At 49.2% G+C, this 27,651-nt stretch overlaps 2 pseudogenes; both read left to right on the top strand.

Annotated features, from left to right (window-relative positions):
* Positions 1-554: 554 nt before the first annotated feature.
* Positions 555-3,265, top strand: LOC143399103 (chondroitin sulfate synthase 1 pseudogene; annotated as a pseudogene).
* Positions 3,266-15,944: 12,679 nt separating this feature from the next.
* LOC143399092 (reticulon-4 receptor pseudogene) lies at positions 15,945-25,915 on the top strand (annotated as a pseudogene).
* Positions 25,916-27,651: the final 1,736 nt, after the last annotated feature.

Genomic DNA, 27,651 nt, shown 5'->3' with positions numbered 1-27,651 from the left:
CTGTTCTTCTTGTTTATGATGCTGTTGTCACAAGTCTGATGTGCATACTGAAATTTTTGTGTTCATTTCCATTATTGATTCAAACTATGAACTTTTTTCTCCAGTCTTTAATTCACATGGTAATATGTTAGAAACTAAAATACAAAACTATATCATTGTTAGGATTTATGTTCAACTATTTAAGTACCTTTAGCATAGATATTAATTCTTCAGATTCTCAAGTTTCCAACTATTACCTTTCTTAAGTCTTAGGACTCCCCTCAGTATTGCATGCTGGGCAGGACTACCAGAACGAAATGTGCTCTGTAACTGTCCCATTTGTGGTGGGCATCTCTATTTCACTGTAACCATTATACCTGACAGGAACAAGTTAGTGGAGGGCAGATTAATTTTTGGCTTGTATCTTCACAGGTCTCCATGAGCTTCTGAATCTATCACAGAAACAGCATGGTAGAAGGTCATGGTGGAATATGTAGAAGAATAAAACTAGATCATTATTTCAACAAAAATGAACTCAAAATATATAAATGAGCAATGAAGAGTCATTTCCAAGGATGTGCACCAGCAGCAGCAGTCTAGGCCACAAGGAAAACAGGGGTGGAGCCTGCCAGGGTGCCATCAGGCAGGACCAGATCTCTGAACAGGTGCCATTGCAATTGCCTTTGCACTGCCCTCACACTTCTGTGCCAATATGAGAACAGTCATGGCGGCCTTGCTCAGGAGATACAGCTTGCATGTGAAGGGAATGTTCCCCTTTTAAAAGAGCAGGTAACAGTGGTGCGGGGTGGGTGTGCATAATGAAGCTTCAGCACCAGGCCTTCTGTCAGCTCCAGGGACACCATGGGCATGGATGACCATAGGCACCCACTGAGCAGCTAGGACCAGACTTCCTGACATGAGGACAACCAGTCTCTGCAGCTGGGAGCTATGGTGGGCAGGCTCCTGAACATAGGCAGTGAAAGCAGCCCTGCAGGCAGAGTGGCATGGGCGTGGCTCTGGCAAGTTGGCAAGCCTGACTTTGCTTGTTGCCTCAGATCTGGCTCCTGCTGGGCTTTGTACTGGCCTCATAGGCTCATCTTGCCCTGTGCTTCAGAGCTGAAACCAGTAGGTCAGTGGTGCTGCAGCAGCCTGGGGGACTGCTGGTGGTGGCAAAAGGATCTCAGGTCTACAGGGCACAAGAAGATGTCTGTGGGGAACAGCTATAGCCACGAGGCTTGGCCCAGTTGGCAGCCTCACATGATAGGAAACTTCTCTTTGTGGAAGTCATGACCACCCAGAAATACTACAGACTCCTGCTGTGGTCGCCTTCAGAACATGGACTTAGATAATTTCTGAGAAAGTAGAGTTTTTCTCTACTATGTGTCTGTACCATCTGTACCATTTCCAGTTGTGCCACTATGTGGTGTGGATGGCACATACCCACCCCAGAAGAATTTTATGATACTCAAGTATATGCATGAGCACTGTTTGGACAGTGATCTAGAAGCAGATGATGATCTTGACATCGACGGAGATCATCTGAAGAGATTCCTGAGTAATTTGAATATCAGTGAGCCCCTGTTTCTCAGGCAGACAGGACTGAGCACTACAGAAATGTTTGGGGTCTTATGAGATGCATCAGCTTTCTTTTTTTAAAATGAGAATTCTGAAAAGAACAAGAAGGGGTACATCTGAGGTCTCCAGAACAGTAAGATTCACCAAGCTATCATGTTCAACCTGAACAAAAACCCAAGCTACCAGTACAAACTGCACAGCTATATTCTCAGTCACCAAGTTGCAGAGCAGCAGCATCACACAATACATTTCCACTGAGAAATCATTCTAATGAGCAAATACAGCAACACAGAGATGCATAAGAAGGACCAACATCTGGGAACCCCTGCTTCCTTCACGAGATCTCAGTCGTGCACTCAAGAGGAAGTTCTGCAATAGGAATTTATGACTGGGAATAATTTGGTTTTTACTATGGAGCATTAGCCAACCTGCACCCCTCCCTCCCAAGAAGAATGGACTCCGCCTAGATGGAAGCCTTGGATGGCATCTTCATATAGGTAGTGGAAATGATCAAGGCCACCACCAAGAGCCGGGAATGCATCATGGATTTCAAGGAGGTCTGGTGTCGCTATTGTCCTGTGGTGAATCCCATGTATGGGGCAGAGTACATTCTGAATCTGCTGCTCCTACACAAGAAGTATAAAGGAAAGAAGTTGTCAGTTCCTATGAGGAGGCATGCAGACCTACAGCAGATTTACAGCAAGATTCAGTTAGTGGGAGCATGAGGAACTGGACACTCAGGAGCTGGCCAACAGAACTAACCAGAAGTCTGGATACCTATCCTTCCTCTCTAATTCCCTGAAGTAGCTTGATCCTTTCCAGTTCTCTGGATCCAAGAACAAATGCAAAGAGCCCAAAGATCAAAATGTCATATACTGATACTATTATCTGGATGTTTTGATATGTTTTTGAGGTTTCTGGAAAACTTAGGGAAGACATGTCCCACCCTAAATCAGCATGCCAATTTTTAATTGTGATTCCAACCCTGGGAAGGCCAGACTAGTGGAACTGATGAGAGATTATAGCAGTTAATACCCTAAATATTTTGCCTGTGTCTGTAGAATTTTCAATTGCTTTTTCCCTCAGGGTGGGATCTTCCCATTTAATAACAAGTATTTGCACTTCTTCTGTGCAGTTGATCTGGTGTTTATCATGGAACTCCTGTAACAGTACTGAGCAAATAGAATTTGGGGCCAACACACACATTCCCCAATCATCTTTAGACAGTTATGATTGAAAGGTTATTTATGGTGGAAAAGTTCCCAGGGACAACTGTTATTCCTTTTACTTAAAAAACTGGCTTCTGTAGAAACTATGGGTTTGGCATTACTTGTACCTGTAAGGGACATCTTGTCCAAGTGGGTGGCAATTTCCATCCAAGGGTGGGGCTGAAAGATGTAACATCTTCAACACAGTTCTCTAGGCAGGTTTGAAGATGTCCAGAAGCCAGAAGGTAGGAGAATCACATGTCCAACACGCTGTCTTCCATGACATCAATCTGGATCCCAAATAATACAAAGTATGCTTGGGGTCCAAAGCATCATCACATGGTTCCATGCTGAAGTTAGCATAAGTGGGACTGGAGAAAAATGATCCAAGTTACAAAGCAGCCAGCCTGATGTTCATCTCTCCTGGACAAAATATTTTTTATTATCTATTTAAAAAATTGTACAAACAGCTTTTGAAGTCCATGCAAGGATATAATTTCTAAGTAGTTTTCTTACATAGGACTCCTTTAATATTGAGTTTTGTGAACAAAATTGTGGTTAGTGTTTGCCTTTGAACATTATGTAGCGGATCAGCTTAATTTTGATTTGAAATGTCTTGGATGAAAATATTTTTGTAATTTCCTTCCAGGCCCCTTATCTTCAGTCCTATGGCAGAAAACATGAACATTCTCATGAAGTATTATTAGAAAAAAAAGGAAACAAAACACTGTAACATTCTGTTTTGTTAACATTGCACAGATTCTAACTTTTATCTCTTTTTACAAGTTTTTTTAAAGCCATCTCAAATTCCAGAGCTGGAAATTGAGCAGGAGGGCAGGCAGCAGGGTCACTGATGTTGCAGTCTGGCCTCATGGCAGTGTTGAGATGGTGAAACCTTTAAGATCAGGTGCTTGTGGAAGGTCTCCAGTCACAGATGGTGTGCCCTTCAAGGGGATTATGGAATCCCCATTCCTCTCTCTTTTTCTCTTTCCATTACCTACCATGAAGTGAACAGATCCTCTCTACTATGTGCTACCCAATATGATTGATTTCCTTATTGCAGGGCCAAAGTGATGGAGTTAACTGATCATGGACCAAAACATCCATACCTGAGAGGCAGAAGACACATTTATCCATATAAGTTGATTATTTCTGGTGTGTGTTAGAATGATGGAAAGCTAACAATGCAGGAATGCAGAACCAGAGTTTTATTCCTGCATCCCTCCTTCTGTAACCACCCCTGCAGCCTTCCACTGGATCTCCAGTCTCCCCCATGCAGAAGAGCTTCAATACTTTCTGACTTTCAGCTCCCAAGGCTGCCCCCCATTAGACTTTCCCTGTCAACGTTGCATTCTAAGCAGTTGGATGGGGAGTTTGAAGTTAAAGAATTTAAATTTCCCAAAAACCATCCTTCCAGTTTCAGGCTGTCTCCATCCAAGGTGTATTAAAATGTCTGGTCCTCCCAGGTGTCCAGCTGGCACTGGTCAAGTACCAGGACACAGACTTTATACAAAGCTGCTGTGTGTCTTAGGGAAGAAAACTCCCTCTCTGTACCTCCATTAAGTCATGAAATAAGGAACTAGAATATCCATGCCAGGTCATTGAGTCTGTGATACCATAATTTACCAGGGGAGAAGAGTCTCTCTAAATCCCTTGTGAGAGCAAGGTAGGGGGTACCTCTGTCCCCCAATATTACCAGAGGAGGCAGGGTACTTAAGATCTTGGAGGCCTTTCCAAGGGCACTTGGATCTACAGAGCTATCCCCTGAGAATTCTGACACTCAGAACTATTGTTATGTCTCCAGAACAATACTTAGTCATCCTCTGTCTCAGAATCCCCAATTCCCCACTCTGCATTGGGACAATCACATGAGATGAGAGTAACCATTGGGGATGAAAAGGAGCAGGAAGCTGAGGACACCTGGGCCTGGGAAGGATGAATACCCTATAGCCTCAGGCAGAGTCTCTGAGGCCTGTGAGCAGAAATCAGGCAGCCAGAGGCTAGAGCAAGTCCTTCTGACTTGGCTGCAACTGGAAGGGCATACCTACACCTTTTCCCCAAGAGAGACAAGGCAGGCTCCAGGGACACTGAAAAAGGGGCCAGCTAGACCAAGACTCTTCTGTCACTGCCAGAATTCACCTTTCAGTGTATGTAAGTATAGAGCTTGGGAGGGTGTGGGCATCGAGAGGTGCAGCTGCAACAGTGGGGAGAAATCCCCTGCCCAGGCCCCTGAGGAATTCCCAGGATCCAGCGAGATTGGATTTCCAAGTTTCTGAGTGTGGCCACCATGTGAGGATGTTGTCTGTGGCGAGACATCTGCTGCAGGTGCAGGATCTGGTGGGGGGATGGGAGTTGAGGATGCACCTTGGTATAGCTGGGGATGCTATGTTTAGGAACAGTCTCTTTTTTCTCCCTGAGACCAGGGACAATTTCTGGGGAAAACCACAGCTTCTGCGTCCTGAATAGTGAGAGAGTCATGCCAATATGTTGGTGCTGTGGAAGGAACAACTGCAGCTCAGACTTCTAGGATGGAACCTGCCCCCAGTTTCCAGGTTGTGAGGAGTCTAAGGCCAGAGCCAGGAGTGAGACATGTACCCCAACAGGATAGAAGCTGAATTTGCTCAGGGAACTCCAAGGGGCTCCACCCTGAACCCTGCATGACATCTTTTAGGACACTTTGTTTATCTACAAGGCAGTGACATGTGGGATTTATTAGCCTTAATCATCAGGCCTGGCCCTCAGAAAAGGAGAGAACAACATTGTGGAATGGAGAGATCCAGCCTGGAGATAATGGCAGCTGATCTGAATAATTGAGGCAAATCATTCAGTCATGATCACCATCCTTGTCTTTATCTCATTCTTCCTTCTCATCATGATCATCATTGAGTTATTTGAAAGTTACTTGAAATTGAATGATCAAAATTCATCATCTATACTGGGTTGTTTCTGGGAGTGGAGAAGACACTAGTAATAATTATGTGAGGACAACAGGCACAAATTAGGAATGTCTGGAAACCCCAGGATTTAGGCCTAGAGCTCTTTTGCATAGAGCCCCACTGGTCTAGAGTGGTTCTCAGGAACAATTGCCCTAACAGATTAGGTTTGAGATTAAATAACTCTGCAGGTATTCAGGAAGACTGAACCTGACTCTAGCACTCTCTGCCATGTCTCTGTGTTTATGTTCCCATGGCCTCTATACAATTCTTCAAGAAGGCAAAATAGGTGAGCATTTCCCTCAGATCAATCCAGATGGAGGGAGTTCTCATGCAAGGTCATTTTAAACAATCTCTTGACTCTTGGGGACTTTGAACAAAAAAAAAATGTTTTTGAGAAAGAAACATCCATCCTGGACCATGTCAGAGTGCTACTTTGGGAATAATCCAATCTCATGTAGGTGAAGGATCCAGGTTGTTTTAGAACTGTTCTACATGCATATTTCATTGGGGAGCCTCAAAGAGGAGCTTTGATTCAAGGTCATGACATGTACTTCTTCAGAGCCATAGAAACCCATCCTGAAGAGGGGATGAAGCCTGAGGTTTCTGTGAGATCTCAAGAATTCAGACAGCAGCAGGGAAATGTTCTGGAGATGAGGTGGGAGACAGCAAAACTGGACCAGGAATGACAGAGCCCCTGGTGAAGAAGCTCGTGTGTCAGAAAGAAAGGGCAAAGTCCACTAACATTATGCTGTGTCATTAAATGTCAGTGGACATTACAAGTGGACAGTGACTATGTCATCCACACTCCTAGAAGTTCAAATATCTAGTTGGCTTGAAAACGTTATTTTTGACCTGTGTGTTGGGAAGCACAGCCTGGTGGTCATGAGTACTGTTGGATGAATGATTTGGGTGTCTCCTGTCCAGACCTGGTGGAAGATATTTTCCTGGAGCCTTCGCAGGTCTCACGAGGGGGTTTGGGCAGTCACCTAGTTCAACTTAGCAAGAGCTGCTGCTCTGCTTCTCCCTTCCCCAACGGCTCCAAACAGCCACTTGCTTCCCTTCTCCCAGGCTGGAGCAGCCACTTCACTGCCCCTCCTTTGCAGCCCCAGAGTCTCCTCCCTGGACACCACCATGCTATTCTGGGCTATGACTTTTGTTATAGAGGAAGCCAGTCTCCCTCCCCCTTTTGACTCTGAGAACTTTGTCTCAGCCCAGGGCCCATCAGCTACTGAACCCTCACATTCTTTCTTGTATATTGAGGGGCTTGCCCAGCATAGACCTGCCCTGTGTGGTGGGGCTGTTACTCCATGGGGTCAATATAGGTCTGAGTTGGGCACAGAGATGGGAGAAGATGGGTGGGATTATGTCTGGATCTGCTGCCTTTGGGCTATGTGGAGCCTGGCCCAACTGTATATGTCTTTAAGGTCATATGTAAAATGGGCAATCATAGTCCTCAGGTCTCAGACTCACTGGAGGGTCAATGAGGTACTGTGACTTGCCCTAACTTGCTCAGAGCTGGCAGCTGAGGCATCTCATAGATACTTCTGTTGTTTAAATTCATCCCAAGCTTACGGGGAGATTCCAGTGCTGTGTCTGACATTTCCTGATCTGCATGTGTGGTGCTGACCTCCAGGAACTTGAGGAGGGGACAAGTAGTAAATTTCACATTGTCCCCTAGCAGCTTGTGAATTTCTCCAGGGTAGGTAGTCCTCATGTCCCTCAACCAAGCACATGGTCCATACCACAGCTATGCTCACTCAGGGCTTGTTGAATGGATGTGTGAGTGAATTAATGTTTCCGTGACAATGGGCCACAAGGATGAGGATATGTGGAAAAAGCCTGGGGATAGGTCACCCCACAACTCACTCTGACCCTGACTGGATCATCTGCATATTGTTGGAGCCTCAGTCCTATCATCAGGGAAATGGGCACATAAATACCTTGTGTGCTTTGCTTTGTGGACTGACTGAGCCAGAGTCAAAGAGGAATCCAGGTCTTCCAACTCTAGGGAACCACAAAAGTGTTCACATGCTCAGCATCTTCTCTTGGCCTTTTATAGGCACAGCCTGCCTAGAAGGGAGAATTGCCAAACACACATGTGGTCTTTAACACCTATGGCACTTAAGCGGGCTTGGTCCTTACAGTCAGGCATGGGGGAAGATGTAGTCACCTTGTGTTGACCTTGGTCCAGTGGACCTAGGTGCTTACCATCTGTGTATCTAGGGATTCAGGTGAGCTGCCTTAGCTCTTAGAACCTCTGACTCCTCATCCACTAGGTGTGGGAGTATGGACATCTGCCTCCAAGGTGGTCTGGATCACATGATATAAAACACGTCAGACACCAGCTCAGAGTTTCCCTGAAAGCAACCCTCAGCCAAGTTCACTATGTTGACAGGTGGTAGCAGGTAAGATCATACCTGCAGCAGAACTGGGAGCAACTTTACAGCGAAACAGCAAACATGGAGGGCTCAGTAAGTTCCAGTCTAGAACCCAACTGAACCTCTGAGGGACAGGCTGCTAGAGACACAGCCCTTGTCACAGGCCTGCCTCCAGTGGGAACTCAGAATGAATGGTAAGCCAATTATGGGGCAGGGCTGCCACCAGGAAAGCCAAAATAGCAATGGTGATGATAGTCACCTCTTCACTGTGCTATGGGAGAATGCACTGTGGGGATGTCATGAAACTTCCAGAAATAAAAAAAAAAATATTCTCACATTGGACTGTACCAAAGAAACCAGAGACCCCATCTCCCTATTCCCTTCCTGTGCCTTTCCCCTGCCCTGCCCTGCCCTGCTATTTATTGGGCTCTGTGTGAGTCTAGGTATATGACAGTGTACTAACAGTGTCTCCTTAGGAGACAGAGGTTCATCTAAAAAGCCCTTTTATGACCTCAAGGTTCTGATGCTGGAATGGGATGTCCTTGGGCCAAGGTGTCTACTCAAGGATGTCTGATGTCTTTATACTACTAGCCTTTGGGTCTCTCTGTCCTTGTGTGAGACTGGCTGTGTTCCATGTGGGTTCCAGGTCTGCCCCAGGCTGCCCTTCATCCAAAAGCTTTCCATAACGTGGTGGTGGTAATGATGGTCGTAATAGTGGTGGTGATGGTGATGGTGATAGCTGTAGCTTGAATCTTAAATGTACCCCAAAAGCCCATGCATTGAAAACTTGGTCTCTTGCCTGTGGCAGTATTGGAAAGAATATATTCATTTTAGAAGATGGAATCTTTCTAGTAGAAGGAACTTAGGTTACTGCAGGCATGGGCTTGAAGCACATACTGGAATACTCTCCCCTCTTTTTTCTTTCTCTCTCTCTCTCTCTCTCTCTCTCTCTCTCTCTCTCTCTCTCTCTCTCTCTCTCTCTTTTCTCTTGCTTTCCAGCTGATGAAATAAGCAGCTTCCTCTGCTATATCTTCCCACCATGATGTGCTGCATCACCACAGGCCCAAAGGCAACAGGGCTAAAAGACCATGGACTGAAACCATAAACCAAAATAAACCTTTCCTCCTTGGAAGTTTATTATCTCACATATCTTGTCATAGTGACAGAAAGATGAATAATACAGTGACAGTGATGATGACAATGATGAAGATAATGGTGGTGGTAGTGGGGGTGATCATAACAATGCTAAGAATGGAAGACACCCCTACAGCCCACATTCCCTTCATGATGCTGGGCATGGGACTTCATATATTGCTGGGCCCATGGCCACCAAATGTGGTGCAGAACTGCTTATTTGTAAAGAGGCACTGATCTGCACATGTACACTCCTTCCAGGCCATGCCCACCCCAAGGACTTAGCTTGGTGTCATTAGGTCAGCAAGCATCTTTGATGTGAATAGCCAGAGCCCCTGGAACATGGTATAACAAGAGGCCACCCAACCTCAGCAGGATGCTAGGAGTGGCTAGATTGGCATGGAGAAGCCATGGCCCCAGAGGTCTCCCAGCTCAACTAAACCACTGCCTGCTCAGAAATCATCTCACTTAGATTTGTCTCCCATGAAGTTCCATCATCCTTTCCTCCCAAGTGAGGACTGTGTTTTTGCACCTCCTCCCAGTGCTGGGGATGGCTGTCTGGTCCTTACAACTAGTTTTATTCTCTTTCTTGTTTTTTGTTTGTTTGTTTGTTTTGGTAGCAGGGATTGAACCCAGAGGTGTTTAGCCACTGATCCTATGCCTAACCCTATTTATTTATTTATTTATTTATTTATTTATTCTTAAAAATTTCAGACACAGTCTCACTAAGTTATTGATGGCCTTGCTAAATTGCTATGAGAAACTGATGTGACTCCATTTTTTGAAAAATAAATAAATAACAGCAGCTTCTACTTCAATGCCTGTCCTAAGGAAGGGGGCGTGACCCTTGTCCTTAGAAAAACCTACAGAGCACGCCTAAGCACATATCCACCCTGCTGAGTTGTTTGTCTGTAAATAACAGGAGAGGTCTGTGGCGCAAGGTGTCCCTGACTCAGTTAGGCTAGGTGAGGACCCATAGCAACCCCCCTAGTCTCTCCAATCAGCATGAGACAGGGAAAATACCTAGAATGCCAGATAACCCCCAAGTAGTTCATGGTGGTTGATAACAAGTTGGGAAACCATGTAGTTCAGCAGCAGGAAATTCTTGACCCCTCGTGGCCTAAACCAGTCAGTTCAAAGGAATCACTTTCTTGTACTAACCAATCACACCTAACCATCTTGTTCCCAACATTGAATGTGCTAATCAATGTTAAGAGTTGTTGTTTGATTTTCCTGAGGTATGGAATGATTTGCTGTGTGATGTTGTGACACATAGAGTATCCCCCCAAACCTATAAAATCTCACTGAACAAAGGACCAGAGCTCACTCCCTAGGACTGCTGAATTGGAAGTGGTTGTGAGTCCAGGCTCGAGCTTGCAATAAAGACTCTTATGTGATTGCATCAGATTTAGCTCCTGGAGGTCTATTGGGGTCCCACAAATCTGGCATAACAGCTGAGGCTGGACTTAAACTGGCAATCCTCCTGCCTCAGCTTCCCAAGTTTCTGGGATGAGAGATGTGTGCCACACAGCTCTTTGTATTTTTAAGTTGTCCTTTTATGCATGTTTGGTTACAAGCCTCCTGACACCCTCTTCAGCAAAATAATTGTTTTTCCATGGGCCTTCCCTGTATTTCAGAATTTGGTACATCTCTCCTCATATCCTTCACCTGCAACCCAGTGAGATGCTAACCTTACCCAGGTCTCCAGGGAGGTTGACTCCACACCAAGTGAGACGCCTCTTGGCTTTTCACAGTCACATGGCCCCAGCAAGACAGTGGCCCTCTAAAACCCTTGCTTTCCTTTTCATTAGGTGAGAAGTTGAGTGCTTCTACTGGGCCATGGTGAGAGTGAAGGTGGCAACACCCACATGTAGCACAGGGTCAGTCACAAACCAGGTCAGCAAACTGTTTCTGTAAAGGGTATAACACTAGATCACCCCAGTGTTGTGGGCCACATAGTGGTGTGTCTTTACAATTCAACCCTGCCAATGAGTTGTCTCAGACAATACTTGAACACATAAGTGTGGCCTATGCCAAAAACACATTATTTACAAAAGCAGCAGGCAATTCTTGAACCAGTTTATTGAGTGCTTGTAGAAAAGGAGGTACAAAGCCCCTTGTCTTTGATGAGGGCTTCCCTCTGGCACCCTAGATTGTGTTCTCTGGTCTCACCATTCTGGCCTCACTGGGAATTACTCCAGTGGGAGTCCTACCTGCTCGGGCTAGGAAAACTCACCAGACCTCACAGGGCTTCTTTGTGGGCTGCCAATGTGCCATGTGCTGCTACCTCCCTCAGGTCTTTCAAATGTCTCGGGAAGCAGCAGTAGCCTCTGGTCAGGAGGATGTGCTAGGCCAGTGGCTTAGATGGCTTAGATAGCTCCACTGGCAGCCTGGCTGGCTGTTCTCCTAACAAGAGGCAGAGAGGCAGGATGGGATAATTCCAGAGGGTGGCCTCAAGAACTGCATGTGTCTTTTTTTTTTCTTTTAAAGAACATTTTTATTAATTGTTAGTTTAATTGTACACATTTATGGGGTACAATATGATAAATCAATACATGTATAGAGTCTACAATAATCAAAGAGCAGTATTAGCATTTCCAGTCCTTGAACATTAAAAAAAAAATGGGTTAACACAGTAATTGAACCTTTTTTCAGTGGTCATATGATATAGTAACACATGTATAGGATACATGCTGATCAGTTAATACATGTATAGAATATATGTTGATTATATTTATCTCTTTATCATTACTTTGTGTTGGGATATTTGAGCCCTTCTTTTCTAGTTATTCATACCATTATTGTGAAATATAGTTATTGTATTGTACTATTAAACACTAGCACTTATCATTTTACCTCATTTATGTCTTCCCCCTCCTTTCTCATCCTCTGTTAATCACTATTGTACATTCAATTTAACTTTTTCAAGCATTCACATATGAAAGATCATTTTCCTATCTTTCTATGTCTGACCTATTTACTTAACATAGTTTTCTCTAGTTCCACCAATTTTTGTTGCAAATGACAGGATTTCATTCTTTCTAGGGATAAATAATATTACACTGTGTACACACTTTACATTGTCTTTATTCAGTAATCTGTTGATGGGCATCTAAGTTGATTCTACATCTTAGTTATTGTGAACTATACAGCAATATATATGAGCATATAGTTATTTCTGGTGCACTGATGTCATCTCCTTTGGATATATACCCAGAACTGAGATAGTTGGATCATATGGTAGATCTATATTTAGATTTCTGAGAAACCTCCATACTGTTATCCATAGAGTCTGTACTAATTTATATTCCCACTAACAGTGAATAAAAGTTCCCTTTTCTCTACATACTTAAACAACATTGGTTATTTTTTTCTTTTGGCTAATGATCATTCTAACTTGGAGAAATAAATACACCATTTTGTGATTTTGGTTTGCACTTAGCTAATTGCTAATGATATTGAGCATTTTTCATAAGTGTTTTGGTTATTTGAATTTATTGTTTTGAGAAATGTCTCTTGTATAATTTGCTAATTTTTCAATAGGACATTTTTTTAATTTTTTTTATTTTTTAAATTAATTTTTATTGTAGGTTGTTCAAAACATTACATAGTTCTTGATATATCATATTTCACACTTTGATTCAAGTGGGATATAGCAGAATGAATTATGCCTGGGTAGAGGCTTTTCACCTACCAGTCTTGTCATGTTTTCAAGTGCTGAGGGCTAAAATAGACATGGAGAGGTTTCTAACCACTCCCTCCCACTATAGTGAGAGTATACCCTCCACCAGCTCCCCAGATCTTTGTGGCCCCAACATAGCAACCCCAGAAGCCCAAGGCCTAATTATACTTACTCCTGTTCTCAGTTTCCAGGATGTTCTCCTATTTTTCATACTAATCATACTAAAATTGCATTCCTATTGTGTGTACCTTCTGCTTTTACTCACATTATTTGCCCCCCCCCCACAGTGCACTCTTATTGTCAGATTTTGTGTATTTGAATATGTGTTCCTGTTGCACATACCCCTTGTACACACCTGGGTACTTCAAGCATCCCTGTCAGAGGCTGACACTCTGAGCCTCATGGGCAATCATCAGTTTGATGTCAGAAGAAGATCTAGGGTTAGCAGCTCAGGTCAGGGTGCTAGACCTGGCAGTGGGTGTGGGGTAAAATGGAGGGCAAGACCCAGTACTGTGGACCCTGACAAGCTAGGTATCCTGGGAAGGGACAGGATGGGCAGATGGATGTGGGGGCAAGTGTGCAGCAGTGCTGGAGCCCAAGCCATAGCACAGGAGTTCCCATTCTTAAAACCCCACTCCCAAGGGCAGGGGCATGTGGGCTACTGGCTAGTTTTTTTATTAGTTCCTCTGAGGACTCAGGACTGGATCCCAGGCTGGTTGCTGGACCAAATTAGCCACAGGACCTTAGTGAGCTATCTTGGAGACAGACTCCTTCAGGTAATTAGACAGTGGGTGTTTGCTCCCTCTTACAGAAGGAGGCACAGGAGTGGCTACAAGCCACCACTCAAGGAGACACTGACTGAGTCCGTGGAATTGGGCCAGCCTGAACTATCTGTGTCCTAGGGCAGCATGGGGCTTTAGAGAGAGCCTCCAGGTACTTGTGGATCCCCAGTGTAAGGCTCACAGGTTGGGACCAGCAAGGTGGGCATCAGATGGGAGCATGTGATGACCAGGTGAGGTTCTGGAGCCCTTGGATTGGAAGCCCAGCCTTATACAAGAATGAATTCCTAAGGTCTACATCCTCAGTAGTGAACTCTACACACCAGAGGGTCTGCTGACAGTGGACTCCTGGGGTCCTTCCCAACATCCTCATGCTCCCTGGGGCTGACTCAGGCCACTTTGGCCCCAACACACACTCTCCCGGTGTATGACACCTGCCATTATACATGTTCTTCCATTTGCAGCATGCAGTACAGATCCTGGGGTAGGGACCTTCTGAATTATGTTTGAAGGAAACAGGGAGGAGTGAGTGAGTGGATGGCCCCTGTTGCAGTGTTGCCCCTTTGTGAAGCAGCCCTCAAGCCAGGGCCCTCCCCTGCCAGCCTCTATGTCCTTAGCTTTAAAAGGGCTCAAAGTAGACACTAAGGGTACTGTGTTGGCTCAAAACTTTTCTTTGGTGGGGGAATGGTGGAACTTGGGTTAGGGGTGTGGAGGGTAATAGTTTCTCAGTGCCCCTGTTGTCATGGGGTTTAGGTAGGAATTCCAGCTTCCCCCTAACCAGCAAACTTCATTTTCTTCATCTATAAAATGGGTCAACAAAATTTGACCCTTAGGAGTCATCAGCAGACTTAGGGGCTCAGCCCCAGGCCTAGGTCTAAAGGCCCCCTATTATCTCAGGTAATCCCAACATCACAAAGAAGACAGGCTGGGCAGGAGCAAGGCCTATGGCCAGAGGGGCAGTTGGAAAACCTAGCAGAGTCAAGTTGGTCTCAGCAGCACTGTCCCAGTCATATTACGATTGTGGGTAGGTTTCTGCCCAAACTAGTCCTGTTTCCCCACTGCACATGGCTGGACCTGAAGCCCCTCAATGTGTGTCAAGTGCTCTCCTGCCATGGTTGGTAGCTTTGCCCTTTACTTACCTGACATGTATGCCCTCCCTGCAGCCAAGATCAATAATGAAGGGGCCTCTGGGATGCCTGGACAGTGTAGCAGGGGCTCAGAGCCACACCTCTAGGAGACACAGTGTGATCTGACCCCCTCTAGAGCTGCTGATACCCTCTTTCTCTAGCACTTAGGGTGCGGAAAGGGCACAGGCAGCATCATGGGAATTTGAATTTGCCCTTCACGTGTCTTCAGACCTAAGAATGGATGGAGGATGGGTAGTGTATGTGAGAAGTGAGGATGAGGGGGACAGATGGCTGGTAGCGGGTGGCAGGAGTCGGGGTCAGGCACAGTAAGGGGTACTCTATCCTTTTCCAGTGAGGGGATGATACTGGCCCCTCCACTCCTGCCTGGGTCTATTTCTGGTCTCAATGTGTTGACTTGTTCTGCCTTGTAACTGTGGTCAGTGACGTGACCACTTCACAGGGACATTGTTGGTATCTGTTGGATCTGTGAATCCTGACCCAACCAGTGTTCCAACCCCTCTACAGCCTTCTGACACCAGCTTCTATGATAGGGGGGCCAAGTTCAGGACATCCCTGAAAATGTCCCCTTCCAGCCACTAATGGCACCAGAGAAAATCATGTGCTCCCAGTACCTATCCAACAGGCTTGCATCCAAGCTCCAGCATACTCAAGGCCACTGTTCCTGCCAAGGCCACACAAAAGCCAAGATTAGTGTGTGGCCTGGACATGCTTAGAGGTCACCTTCAGGCAGCATGTGGCTCCTTACCTTCCCTTCCTACTGGATGGTCTTGCAATAAGAGCAGGACAGGCCTTAACCATTTACTGCCTCAGTTTCCTAATCTGAAAACAGACTGGTAATATTGATCAGAAAACTGATTCTCACGTAGTGTCATGTCAAGCCTTTTTATACCAGCTAGTCAGATCTCCCAATTATTTTCTAGGGTGTTTCTCTTGGGGCAGGTATGAAGACACTAGGGCACTGAGCTGGTGGTTGATGCTCTGGACTTGTAATACTGACAGCCCCGAACTGTCTCTTGGCCTTCTCAGGTGGGGACAGAGGTGTCTTCATGGGACCTCAGCCCAGGCTAGGGAGAGGCCAGAGTAGGGGGTGCTAGGAACAGAGGGGCCCTGGGGAAGACACCAAAGATGGAAATCCCACCTCAGCACTGTGGGCGACTGAGGTGAGCTGCTGACCTCAGCAGCAGCCTGACTGCTGACTCCTATGCTCCTGCAGTTGCTGGTGAGTCCAGAAACCTCCCTCTGCTTTCCCTCCTTCCCTCAGCACATCTTTCTATCCTCCTTGCCCCCTCCCATCTGCACCTGCCCTCCTATTCCTGGCTCCTCCCATCTCTTTCCCCTCTCTCTTCCCTTCCTCCTTCTCCTACCCTCATCCCATCCTTCTTCCCCAGTCTCCTTCCACTTCTCCCTCTTTTCTCTCCTCCTCCCCCCTCTCTCTCTCCTCTCTCTCTATATATCCTCCTGCCTGGAGGGAAAATCCCCTCTACCCTTGCCGCCAGAAAACACAAGGAAAGTGGTCTGGGTCTCAGCCAAGCAGCCAGGCCCCAAAACTGGAGCACGAAATCTCAGGGTTAGGGAGGGTTGGGTTGGGGTAGGGGCAGCATGCAAGGCTAGGTGGTAGGGGAGGGAAGGGAGATGATTGCACAGGGAAAGGTCAGTGGCAGGCCCAAGTCCTGTTAAGGTCTGTAAACAAGTCAGATTGGCACCTGTTATTTTGCCAGAGAAATGTTAAAGTCTGTAAACAAGTCTGGATGGCGCCTGGCCAAATGTCAGAGGGAGTGGTTTGTGAAGTAACAAAAGCGAGCCATTAAGTGTGGAGATTCCTTATTGGTTGACTGCTGTATCTATTTTATGCTAATTAGATAAGCTGTGTAAAATGTATAAATATCGCTCAGATCCTACAATAAACGGCTCCTATTCCTGCTGCATCAACGTACACAAGTTATTCGTCACCCCCCGGCTATTTTGCCCAGCCAGCCGAACTGCGGCAGGGCGCCTTCAGGGCCCAGAGGCCAGCCAATCCCACTCTTCTGCCCCAGGTGAGTAGAACCTCACAGAGAGACCAGGACCAAAGGAGGGCCAAAGGAGGGCACTGGGAGGGGACACTTTGCATCCAGAATTGGGGGCAGGGGCTGTGGTGAGCCAGGACCCCTTCAAGGAACCCAAGCTATGGAGAAACAGAGGGAGGAGAGGGTCTGTTCAATGCCAGGATACCACAAACAAGGAGAACAGAGGGGAGGCACAGGAGGGGGCCTGTAAAAGGGGCCTGAAACCAAGGGACAGAGACAAGAACAGGTTCCTTGAGAAGGCCAGCCAGGGCCTCAAGCAAGGAGCCTGGCCAAGTAATGGAGGGCCAAGTGCTAGCACCTGGGCCTGGGAATGAAAAGGGACCTGGTTGTCTAGGGGAGCTCTTATACAGCTGCAGACAGGGTAGAGCAGACTCTTGTCCCCACGCGGAAGACCCCTCCCACCTTGGTGTCATGGGGGAGCTCCTATACTGCCACAGCCAGGGTAGAGGTGACTGGCTCCTCCAGGTGAGAGACTCTTATCACCTTGGTGTCTTGGCGAGCTTGTATTTCACCCTAGCCAGTGTAGAGGGGACTCGACCTTCCAGGCATAAGATCTCACCCACCTGGGTACCCATTTCGGGGGCTCCTGTAATGTTGCAGAGGACTCTTCTCTCCAGGCGGGAGAACCCTCCAACCTGGCTGTCGTGGGGGAGCTCATATACCACTATAGCCAGAGTAGAGGGTCGTTCCCCTCCAGGAGGGTGACCTCTCCCAACAGGGTGTCAGGGGGAGCTCGAATACCGCTGCAGCCAGGGTGGAGCAGACTCATGGGAGACCCCTTCCACCTGGGTGTCCAAGGGAGCTCCTATACCACTGCAGGCAGAGTAGAGAGGACTCACCCCTCAAGGCAGGAGACCCCTCCCATCTGGGTGTTGGAGTGAGCTAGTATACCGCCCCAGCCAAGGTAGAGAGGACCTGCTCCTCCAGGCGAGAGACCCCTCCCACATTGATGTCTGGGCAAGCTTGTATTCAGCCTTAGCCAGGGTACAGGATACTCGCCCCTCAAGGTGGGAGACCCCTCCCACCTGGGTGTGGAGGCGGTGTGACAGGGGTGGGGGCTGGTATACAGCTGCAGCCAGGGAAGCAGGGACTCGCCCCTGTAGGCAAGAGACCCCTTTCACCTGGGTTTCTGTGGGAACTCATATACATCCACAACCAGGGTACAGGGGATTCACCCCTCGAGTCAGGAGACCCTCTCTACTGGGAGTAGAGGGGGAGATCATATACTGCCAGAGCCAAGGGAGAGGGGACTTGCGCCTCCAGGTGGGAGACCCCTCCCACCTGGGAATCAGGGGGAATTTCATAAACCACTGCACTCAGGTAGAGGTGTTTCACTCTTACAGTCAAGAGAACCCTCCACTTGGGTGTCAGGGGGAGCTCCTATACCAGGGAAACTTGTATACCACCTTAGACAGAGTAGAGGGGAATTGCCCCTCCAGGTGGACGACCCCTCCACCTTGGTGTCAGGGGGAGCTCCTATACCACTGCAGCCAGAGTAGAGGGGAATCACCTCTATAGGCAGGAGACCCTTCCCACCTAGGTGTCAGGTGGGGGTTCATATAACCCCCTCGCCAGATTAGAGGGGACTTGCCCTTCCAGGCGGGAGACCTCTTTCACCTGAGTGTCAGGGGAACTCCTATACTGCCATAGCCAGAGTAGAAGGGACTCGCCTCTCCAGGTGGAATTCCTCTCCCACCTGGGTGTTGGAGGAGCTCATATACTGCAGCAGCCAGGGTAGAGGAGAGTCCCCACTCCAGGCGGAAGACCCATCTAACCTGGTTGTCTGGGGGTATCTCCTACACCACTGCAGCCAGGGTAGAGGGGAATCACCCCTATAGGCAGGAGACCCCTCCCACCGGTGTCTAGGGGAACTCCTATACTTCTGCAGCCAGGGTAGAGGGAACTCGCCCCTCCAGGCCTCAGAACCCTCCCACCTATGTGTCTGGGGGAACTCGTATACCTCTGCAGCCAGGGTAGAGGGGACTCACCTCTCCAGGCCTGAGACCTCCCACCTGGGTGTCAGGGAGAGCTCTGTTACCACCGCAGCCAGTGTACAGGGGACTTGTACCTTCAGGGTAGCAGGGACCCGCAACCTGGTGTCAGGAAAAGCTAGTATACCACTGCAGCCAGGGAAGATGGGACTCATCCCTTCAGGCGGTAGACTCATCCCACCTGAGTGTCATAGAGAGCTTGTATACCACTTTCGCCAGGGTAAAGGTGAGTAGCACCTCCAGGCAGGAGACCCCTCCCATCTTGCTATGGGGGGGGGAAGCTCCTATACCACTGAAGCCAGGAGAAAGGGGACTCACCACACTAGGCGGGAGACCCCTAAACCTTGGTTGTCAGGGGAGCTCATATACCACCATAAGCAGGGAAAGGGGACCTCTCCAGTCCAGGCGGGAGACCCCTCCCACCTGGATGTCAGGGAAAGCTACTATACCACCAGAGCCAGGGTAGAGGGGATCCGCCCCTCCAGGCGGGAGACATATCCCACCTGGGTGTCAGGGGCAGCTCTTATACCACTGCAGCCAGGGTAGAGGGGACTCGGCCCTCCAGGCAGGACAATCTTCCCACCTGGGTGTCCCATTGAGATTGTATACAACATTAGCCAGGGTAGAGAGGACGCGCCTCTCCAGTCGGGAGATCCCTCCCTCCGAAATGTCGGGTGGAGTGGAACTCCTATACCCCTGCAGCCAGGGTAGAGGGGATGTGCCCCTCCAGTCATGAGACTCCTCTCTCCTGGGTGTCCAGGGGAGCTTGTATACTGCCTTAGCTAGGGTGGAGGGAACTTGCCTCTCTAGGCGGGAGATTCCTTCTACCTGTGTGTTGCAGGGGAACTCATATACCCCTGCAGCCAGGATAGTGCGCACTTGCCCCTCCAGGCAGGACGCCACCACTACTTGGTGTTCAGAGGAGCTTTTATACCGCAGCAGCCATGGTAGAGAGGACTTGCCCCTCCATGAGGGAAACCTCTCCCACCTGGGTGTGGGGAGGAGCTCATATACCACAGCAGCAAGGGTAGAGAGTACTTGCCCTCCAGGCGAGAGAACCCTCCAACCAGGGTGTCCAGGGGAGCTCCTATACTGCAGCACCCAGGTTAGAGGGGACTCGCCCCTCCATGTGGGAGATCCCTTCCCCTTGAATGTAGGTGGGAGCTTGTATACTCCCACAGCCAGGGTAGAGTGAACTTGCCTCTCCAGGCAGGAGACTCTTCCCACCTGGGTATCAGGGAAAGCTAATATACCACCACAGCCAGGGTAGAGGGGACATGCCCCTCCTGTCGGGAGACCCCCCCACACATGGGTGTGTGTGGGGGGGAGAGCTCCTATACCTCCACAGCCAGGGTAGAGGGGACTCTCCACTACACGCAGGAGACCACACCCAGTGGATGTTGGGGGGAGTTTGTATAATACCACAGCTAGGGTAGAGAAGATCCCCCTGCAGGCAGGAAACCCCTCCCACCTGGGGGTCCTTTGATCTCTTATAGGGCACCAGACAAAGTAGAGGGGACTTGCCCTTCCATGTGGGAGGCCTCTCCTGCCTGAGTGTCTGGAGGGAGCTTGTATACCTCCTTAGCCAGGGTAGAGGGGACTTGCCCCTCCAGGCGGGAGACCCCTTCCCTCTGTGGGAGAACCTTCCCCCAGTTGGGTGTCTGGGGGAGCTTGTATACTGCCATAGTCTGAGTAGAGGGGACTCGCCCTTCCAGGCAGGAGACCCCTCCCCCCGTGGGTGGGTGGGGGGAGCTACCATACTGATGCAGCCAGGATATAGGGGACTCGCTCCTCCAGGAGGGAGACTCATCCCACCTGTAGTCAGGGGGAGCTCCTATGCCGCCGCAACCAGTGTAGAGGGGACTCGCCCCTCCAGGTGAAAGATCCTTTCCACCTGGGTGTCAGGGGAGCTCTTATACTGCCACATCCAGGATAGAGAAGACTTGCCCCTCCAGGAGGAAGACCCCTCCCAACTGGGTGTCTGGGGAAGTTTGTATACCACCGCAGCCTGGGTAGAGGGGACTAGTCCCTCCAGGTGGGAGACCCCAAACACCTGTGTCCAGGGTAGCTCCTATACCACTGCAGCCAGGGGAGAGGGGACTCATCCCACCAGGTAGGAGACCCCTCAAACTTGGGCATTTGGGGGAGCTCGAAATCCACCAGCACTAGAGTAGAGATGACTGGCCCCTCCTACCTAGGTGTCTGGTGAGGGGGTTCCTATACCACCCTAGCCAGGGTAGAGGGAACTTGCCCTGCCAGGCGGGATACCCCTTCCACATGGGTGTGTAGGTGGAGAGCTCCTACAACAGCCAGGATAGAGGGGCTCGCCCTGCCAGGCGAGAGACCTCTCCACCAGTGTTAGGGAATGCTAGTATACCACCTCAGCTAGAGTAGAGAGAAATTGCCCCTTCAGGCAGGAGACCCCTCTCATCTGAATATGGGGAGGGAGCTCCTATACAGCCACAGCCAGGATCCTGGGGAATGGCAAGGTGGCACCAGTATGTGAATAGGCTCAGGTGGCCCCAGGGCTGGCCTGTCCTTGGGGTGGCTGCAGGGGTCTGAGGGGGCAATCCACGTGGTTCCTATGTGTGAGAACTGGAGCCCTTGCAGGGCTGTTTTCTCCCCAGATGTGTCTGGAGTCACACTCACACTGGATGATCCCTGAGAGTTGGTAATTGAATGAGATGATAAGAGTGGCAGGGGTGGCCAGGCTGATCTTCAGGAAGAGGGCAGAACCTCCTGGGAGAATCAATGGTCAGATTGGGGAGAAAAATAAGAGAAGTGGGCAAGGAGGGGACCATCCCTGGAGGTCAGGAGCCCTGTAGTTTAGAAGGCTGCAGAGGCCAAGGGGTTGGGCCACTGAGGCTTTCTGGTGGATAGGAAGAGGATGCTTTCCATGGTGGAGGGCAGGAAGAGGTCAGATGGGGCAGCTGTGGTATAAGGTCAGGGGATACCCTCCTGACTTCCTGGTTGAGTTTTCTATATTCCCTGGGCCCCCACTGTATATACAAGCTAATTCCACAAAGTTGGATTTGATTATCTCATATAAAGATGCCCCTTCATGCTTACTCAGTGGAGGGGTTGCTATGGAGACCAATGGGCAGGCCCCAAGAGGGCCCAGGCTGGAGCCAATTACTGTGACTGTAGCAGAAGAAAGCCCACCTCAGCCACTGTGTGGACAGCAGGGCCAGTGCGGAGGGCTGACTCTCAGAAGTTTGTTTCCAAAAAGCAGTTGTCTTGGCAGGAATAAAGCCTTGTCTTTGTGCCTGATACCTGCTGCTAGGAGTGCTGAGTGACATGTGGCTATTCTCCCAGTTTCCTGACTCCCCTGTGTGGCTCAGTCTGGAGTCAACGTGGGCATCTATACCAGTGAATTCATGGACCACACATCAGGTCTTGGGGGCCACAGCACATGGTGCATTGGTAGCCTAGCTCAGTCAGGATGTGAGGGACATAGTCAAAATATATGGTAGGGAGCCTCGAGAACTTGTCATTATGGCACAGAGAGGTTGGTGGCATGGCCCAGTCTCAGGGAGGCCTAGTCAAGAGCATGGCACAGTTGGTGATATGCACAGTCTGTGGCATGGCTTGACTGGTGATGTGGCCCAATCATGATAGTGAGGCTGACCAGTGAGCACTGAGGGCCCTCAATGCAATCAACCCAAGGTCTTCCTGAAGTCCTGGGCTAGGAAATACAGTTTACACAGCATAGTGCCTGCCTGTGACAGCAGGTGAAACACTGTGGGGAACTTGCATGGCCAAGTTCCCAGGGAAGATACATAAAAAGGAAGCAGGGGTGTCAGTAGTTTAAATAGAACATCAAGCCAAATGCCTCTTATGCATAGCCAGCTTTGGAAGGTTACCCAGGGCTTGGGGAGCTCCTGGGCTTCTGAAATTCTGTACCCCATCCTGGGGCTGCCATCTCTCTGGCAACCAACAAATGACCCCAAACCAAGCAAGGCAGAGTTCAGAAGGGAGACGCCTGGACATTCTCCCAGGACCTAGGGACATATTTAATGACTATTATACTTATCTGGTTTGCTTGGATTCTGGATTTAGAGCAATTGTTGTGCTCTGTGGCAGGGGGCCCAGCATAGCATGGAAGGCCCAAGGGTCACAATCCTGGCTGGTTAAAGCTGGACCATGGCTCTCTCCCTCCTCCCTCTTGACTCCAACCCCAGCAATTAGCTGGCCTCCTGTCTGCAGAATCCTACTCTTAGCTAGCTGCCAAGGAAGGTGTTAGCTGTCAACAAAGGTGTTAGCTGATAACTCAAGTGTTAGCTGATAAGCCATAACCCTCCCAAGGGGATTAACATTTTAATAGGCTCATTCCTGAAGGCGAGGCAGGCTGAAAGAACCTTCAGCATTCAAAGGGGTAGGGAATTTAATGGTGGAATAATAGGCCCTGCTGTTGAGGCCAGGTCGCCCTAGCCCAAGGAGAAGTCTTTTGCTAGTATACAGTCTCATTGAAGGCCCAGGAGTGTCTGACACTTCAAGGGAATAGAGGGTGCAACACCATGAGCAGGGGGAGATTGCTGCTGGGAGGCTGTCCCAGTTGAGTGTGCACCTGGGTTGGAGAGTTGAGGGCAGCTGGGACCATGCAGTGACTGGCTGGGAAGAGTGAACTCCTCCCCTGGAAGGGGATCATGCATAGAATGAGACCAGGGGAGGAGGCTGCAGGAGGTGTTCCAAGCCAAGTCAGGAAGTGCTTAAAAGCAAGGATGTGTGGAGGAGGGAGCAGCTAGCTAGGGGCAGGGTACTCTGGAGTGGGAACCGTACTCCTTAACCCCATGCCCTCACTGCACTCAGACCACTGTTCTTGTGATAGCAGAGGTGCTAGTAGGTAGACCCACCTATACTCCCTGGAACCCACAGTGGCTTCTCTTTGCAGTTTTTTATTTAAATCACAACCCCCAATTGTGAAATGAGGGGGACTCCCCAGACTCCCAGCTGCTAGGTTTTATCAAGGGCTACAAGGGCCTAGACTGGGCCTATGGTTCTGAACCTCAGTGTGCCTCTTTCTACAGTCTGAGAGGAGGATTTCCACATAAGCTACCCAAACTTCAGCAGCTGACAGACTAGGGATGAGACTTAGATTGCAGCTCCTCTTTCTGAACCCCACTTCCTAGTACTCCCTGAGCTCAGTCTGGATGGCATTACAATGTGTGCCAAGAGCACGTCTGCTCCTCCTCCAGCATGACCTGCAAGCTGTTAGGGGGCTAGGGGCAGGCAAGCAAGGAATATTGCTTGGAATATGGGGATGGAGATCAGGCCCAGGGCGATTCTGTTCACTAGAGTCTCAAGAGGGTATATGCAGATGTGAGCAACAGTCCGTCACATAGGTATTTGTTGAGTGACCTAGTAGGCTAACTTTGATAATGGGTATAAGTATCTGTATGGGTGCAGTGGGGAGTCTGTAGACATGGTTTCCCAGAGTGTATGGCTACAGGTGCAAGTTACAGCCAAGCATCATCTATGTTGTATGAAAGCAAGGATCCCCAAACCTCCAAATCCCAGGCTACATCTCAGATCTGGCCCCAACCCCTCATAAGGCCCAATCCCAAGGGACAAACTGGCCCCAATATGGCCTCCCAGTCCCTTAGGGATCTCTTTCCCCTAACTACCCTTTCTTCTACCCACAAGAAGACATCTGCAGGTATGGGTGCTATGGCTACAGGTCTGGCGGGTGGAAGCACTGTGCCCAGGTGCTTGTGTGTGTTATTATGAGCCCAAAGTGACAAAAATCTGCCTCCACAAGGCCTGTAGGCCATGCCGACTGGCATCCCAGTCTCCAACCTGCATATCTTTCTGCATGGCAACCACATCTTCCATGTGCCGGCTGTTGGTTTCCATGCCTGCCGCAATCTCACCATCCTGTGGCTACACTCCAATGCACTGGCCCAGATTGATGCCACCACGTACTCGGGTCTGACCCTCCTGGAGCAACTGGATCTCAGTGACAATGCCCAGCTTCATACCTTCATACCTGCCACATTCCAAGGCCTGGGCCAAATGCATACACTGCATCTGGACCACTATAGCTTGCAAGAACTGGGCCCTAGCCTGTTCCGTGGCCTGGCCGCCTTGCAGTACCTCTACCTTCAAGACAATTGGCTGCAGGCAATGACAGACAATGGCTTCCATGACCTGGGAAACCTCACACACCTTTTCCTTCACAGTAACCACATCCCCAGCGTGCCTGATTACATCTTCCATGGCCCGCACAGTCTCAACCGTCTCCTCCTGCACCACAATTGTGTGGTCCATGTGCACCCACATGCCTCCCATGACCTTGGCCACCTCAGGCACTCTACCTGTTTACAAACAAACTCTCAATGCTGCCTGCTGAACCCCTGGCAACTCTATGTGCTCTACAGTGTTTGCAGCTCAATGACAACCCCTGGGTATGCGACTGCCTGGTACATCTATTCTTGGCCTGGCTGCAGAAGTTCCCAATTCCTCATCTTAGGTGCCCTTCAAACTGCCCATGTGCCTGGCTGGCCGTGACTTCCAGTGACTGGTTGCCAATGACCTAGAGGGCTGTGTTGTGGCAGCCAGGCCCTTCCATCTCATCTGAACTAGTGTGGCCACTGATGAGGAGCTGCTGGGGCTGCCCAAATGCTGCCAGCCAGATGCTGCAGACAAGCCCTCTGTACTAGAATCTTATAGGTCAGCATCTGCTGGCAATACACTCAAGAGGCATGTGCCATCTGGTGACAGCCCAGCAGGCAAAGGCTCAGGCCCACGTCACATTAGTGACTCTCCCTTTGGGACCCTGACCAGCTCTGCAGAGCCCCCACTGACTACACTACAGCCAGAGGGGTCTGAGTCACCAGGAGTTCTCACCACTGGACCTCATCAGAGGACAGGCTGATCCCACATGTACCATGCCCGCAGTCAGTGTTGTCTACCATAGGCAGGAAGTGGAGGCAGGAGGGCAAGTGATGAAGAGGGTTCAGGTGCCCTTCCTGCCCTGGCCTGAAGCCTTGTGCCCCTTGACCTTGTGCTGGTAATGTGGACAATGTTTGCACCCTGCTGACCAGCTACGACCCCAGAACCTCTCACCAGCCCAGTGTGTGTACATAGGGGGTCTCCCACCCTGCAGTCAGTCAACGCCAGGGACAGGTCACATTGAGTAGACCAGTCCTCCCTGATGGATGCCTCCCCACCAGCCCAACCCCATCTCCACCCCATCATGTTTACAGGGTTGGGGTAGCGTTTCTTCTAGTCTCCCACCCAGATCGCTATATATAGAGATATGCATTTTAATTTATTTGTGTAAAAATATTGACAATGTGGAATAAAGAGCTCTTTTCTTATACTATGGCCTCTCAGGCTGAGGTGCTGTGAGTGGTGAGAGGCAAGGGTGGGACCAGGTACTGTACCTCATTGGACACTATCACACAAAGCCCCTGAGAATAAATGGAGTCACCCAGCTGCATATAACAGGTATGACATGGTATCCCTGCCACTTTATGAGCTTGCTCTTGAGCCCAAACACCCACCCTGAGAACTGGACTGACAGAGCATATGACAGGACCATGGGTCTAGATGACACTGCTTTTGTGGGGATATCTACTCTACTTCCTTCCACCCAGCTTTGCATTGCCCCCAAGAGGAGACTGAGGATAAGAGATGAAGAACATTCTTCCTCTTCTGGAAGATGGACAGGAGTAAGGTGGCACTGAACGACAGTTGAGTTGGTAAAGCCCGGCTTGGGGCCAGACAGAAACTGGGTACACCTTCCTACCACTGCCCAGGGTTACAGCCAGATTCCTATTCCTCTTACAACACACCCACATCCCAGAAACAGTCCCTTGAGGATCTGCATGCCCTGTACACATACGTGCACAACACACACATATGACCAGTCAGGAGCTACATGCATGCATGCCTATGTTTGAAAACAGTACCCACAGCACCAACAAAATACACATGTGCACACTTTTCCAAGGCCTAGGCCAGGGAGGACTCAGAAACCAAAGGGATAGGGGCCACATGGCCAAGAAACTAGGTAGGGTGCTTACAGGGAAGTTCCTCTCCCCCACAGGGCAGGGGCTGGGGAGGAGGTGGAGAAAAATTCAGTGATTTGGGGGAAGAAACAACACAGGGGGGCGGAGCCAGATATCCCTGGGGGCAGCTGGGGCTCTAGAAGCCCAGTGGAGGTAGAGAGTGTCAGGAAATGTGCTCAGCAACCAAAGCCTCCAGCTCTCTCTCTAGCTGCTCACTGCTGCCACCCAGAGTGGGTGACTTAGAACTGATTCTCTAGGCCATTTTCTTTACCATTCATCTATCCATTCATTCTCTATACTAAGGGAAGTGAGGACATGGGGTAGGTACAGTGACTTGACCAGGGTGGAGAAAGAAACTGTCTCAAGAGGTCCAGCCATGGTCAGCTCCATACAGTAAGGACCCAGACAGTTGGGGTCCATGTACTGGGAGGAGAAAAAGAGGAAAAAGGGAGAAGTGAGTCCCAAGTCCTTCTAACTACTGTTATCCATCTGATGCTCCAAGAGACTGTGAACTTCTTCTCTTGGTTGCTTTCCTCCTGGTGCCAGAATTTTCCCCACTACACAGAAAGGAAACTACATCTCAGGAAAGTTGCATATTATTGTGAGTTAAGAGGAAAAGAGATAGAGACAATTTCTGATCAACAAAGCACCATCATTGAAGACCCTGCTCAATCTCCCTGTAGAGAAGCTTGTAGGGTGGCCTTTGAGGGAGAGGGGGTGTGAGACTCAGATTCTGAATTCCAGAGAGTCCAGTAGATTGAGT

Source organism: Callospermophilus lateralis, chromosome 1 (assembly GCF_048772815.1).
Source record: "Callospermophilus lateralis isolate mCalLat2 chromosome 1, mCalLat2.hap1, whole genome shotgun sequence".
In the NCBI taxonomy this organism is placed as follows: Eukaryota; Metazoa; Chordata; class Mammalia; order Rodentia; family Sciuridae; genus Callospermophilus; species Callospermophilus lateralis.
The sequence above is the reverse complement of the archived record's forward strand: the minus strand, read 5'-3'. Positions and strand labels throughout refer to the sequence as shown.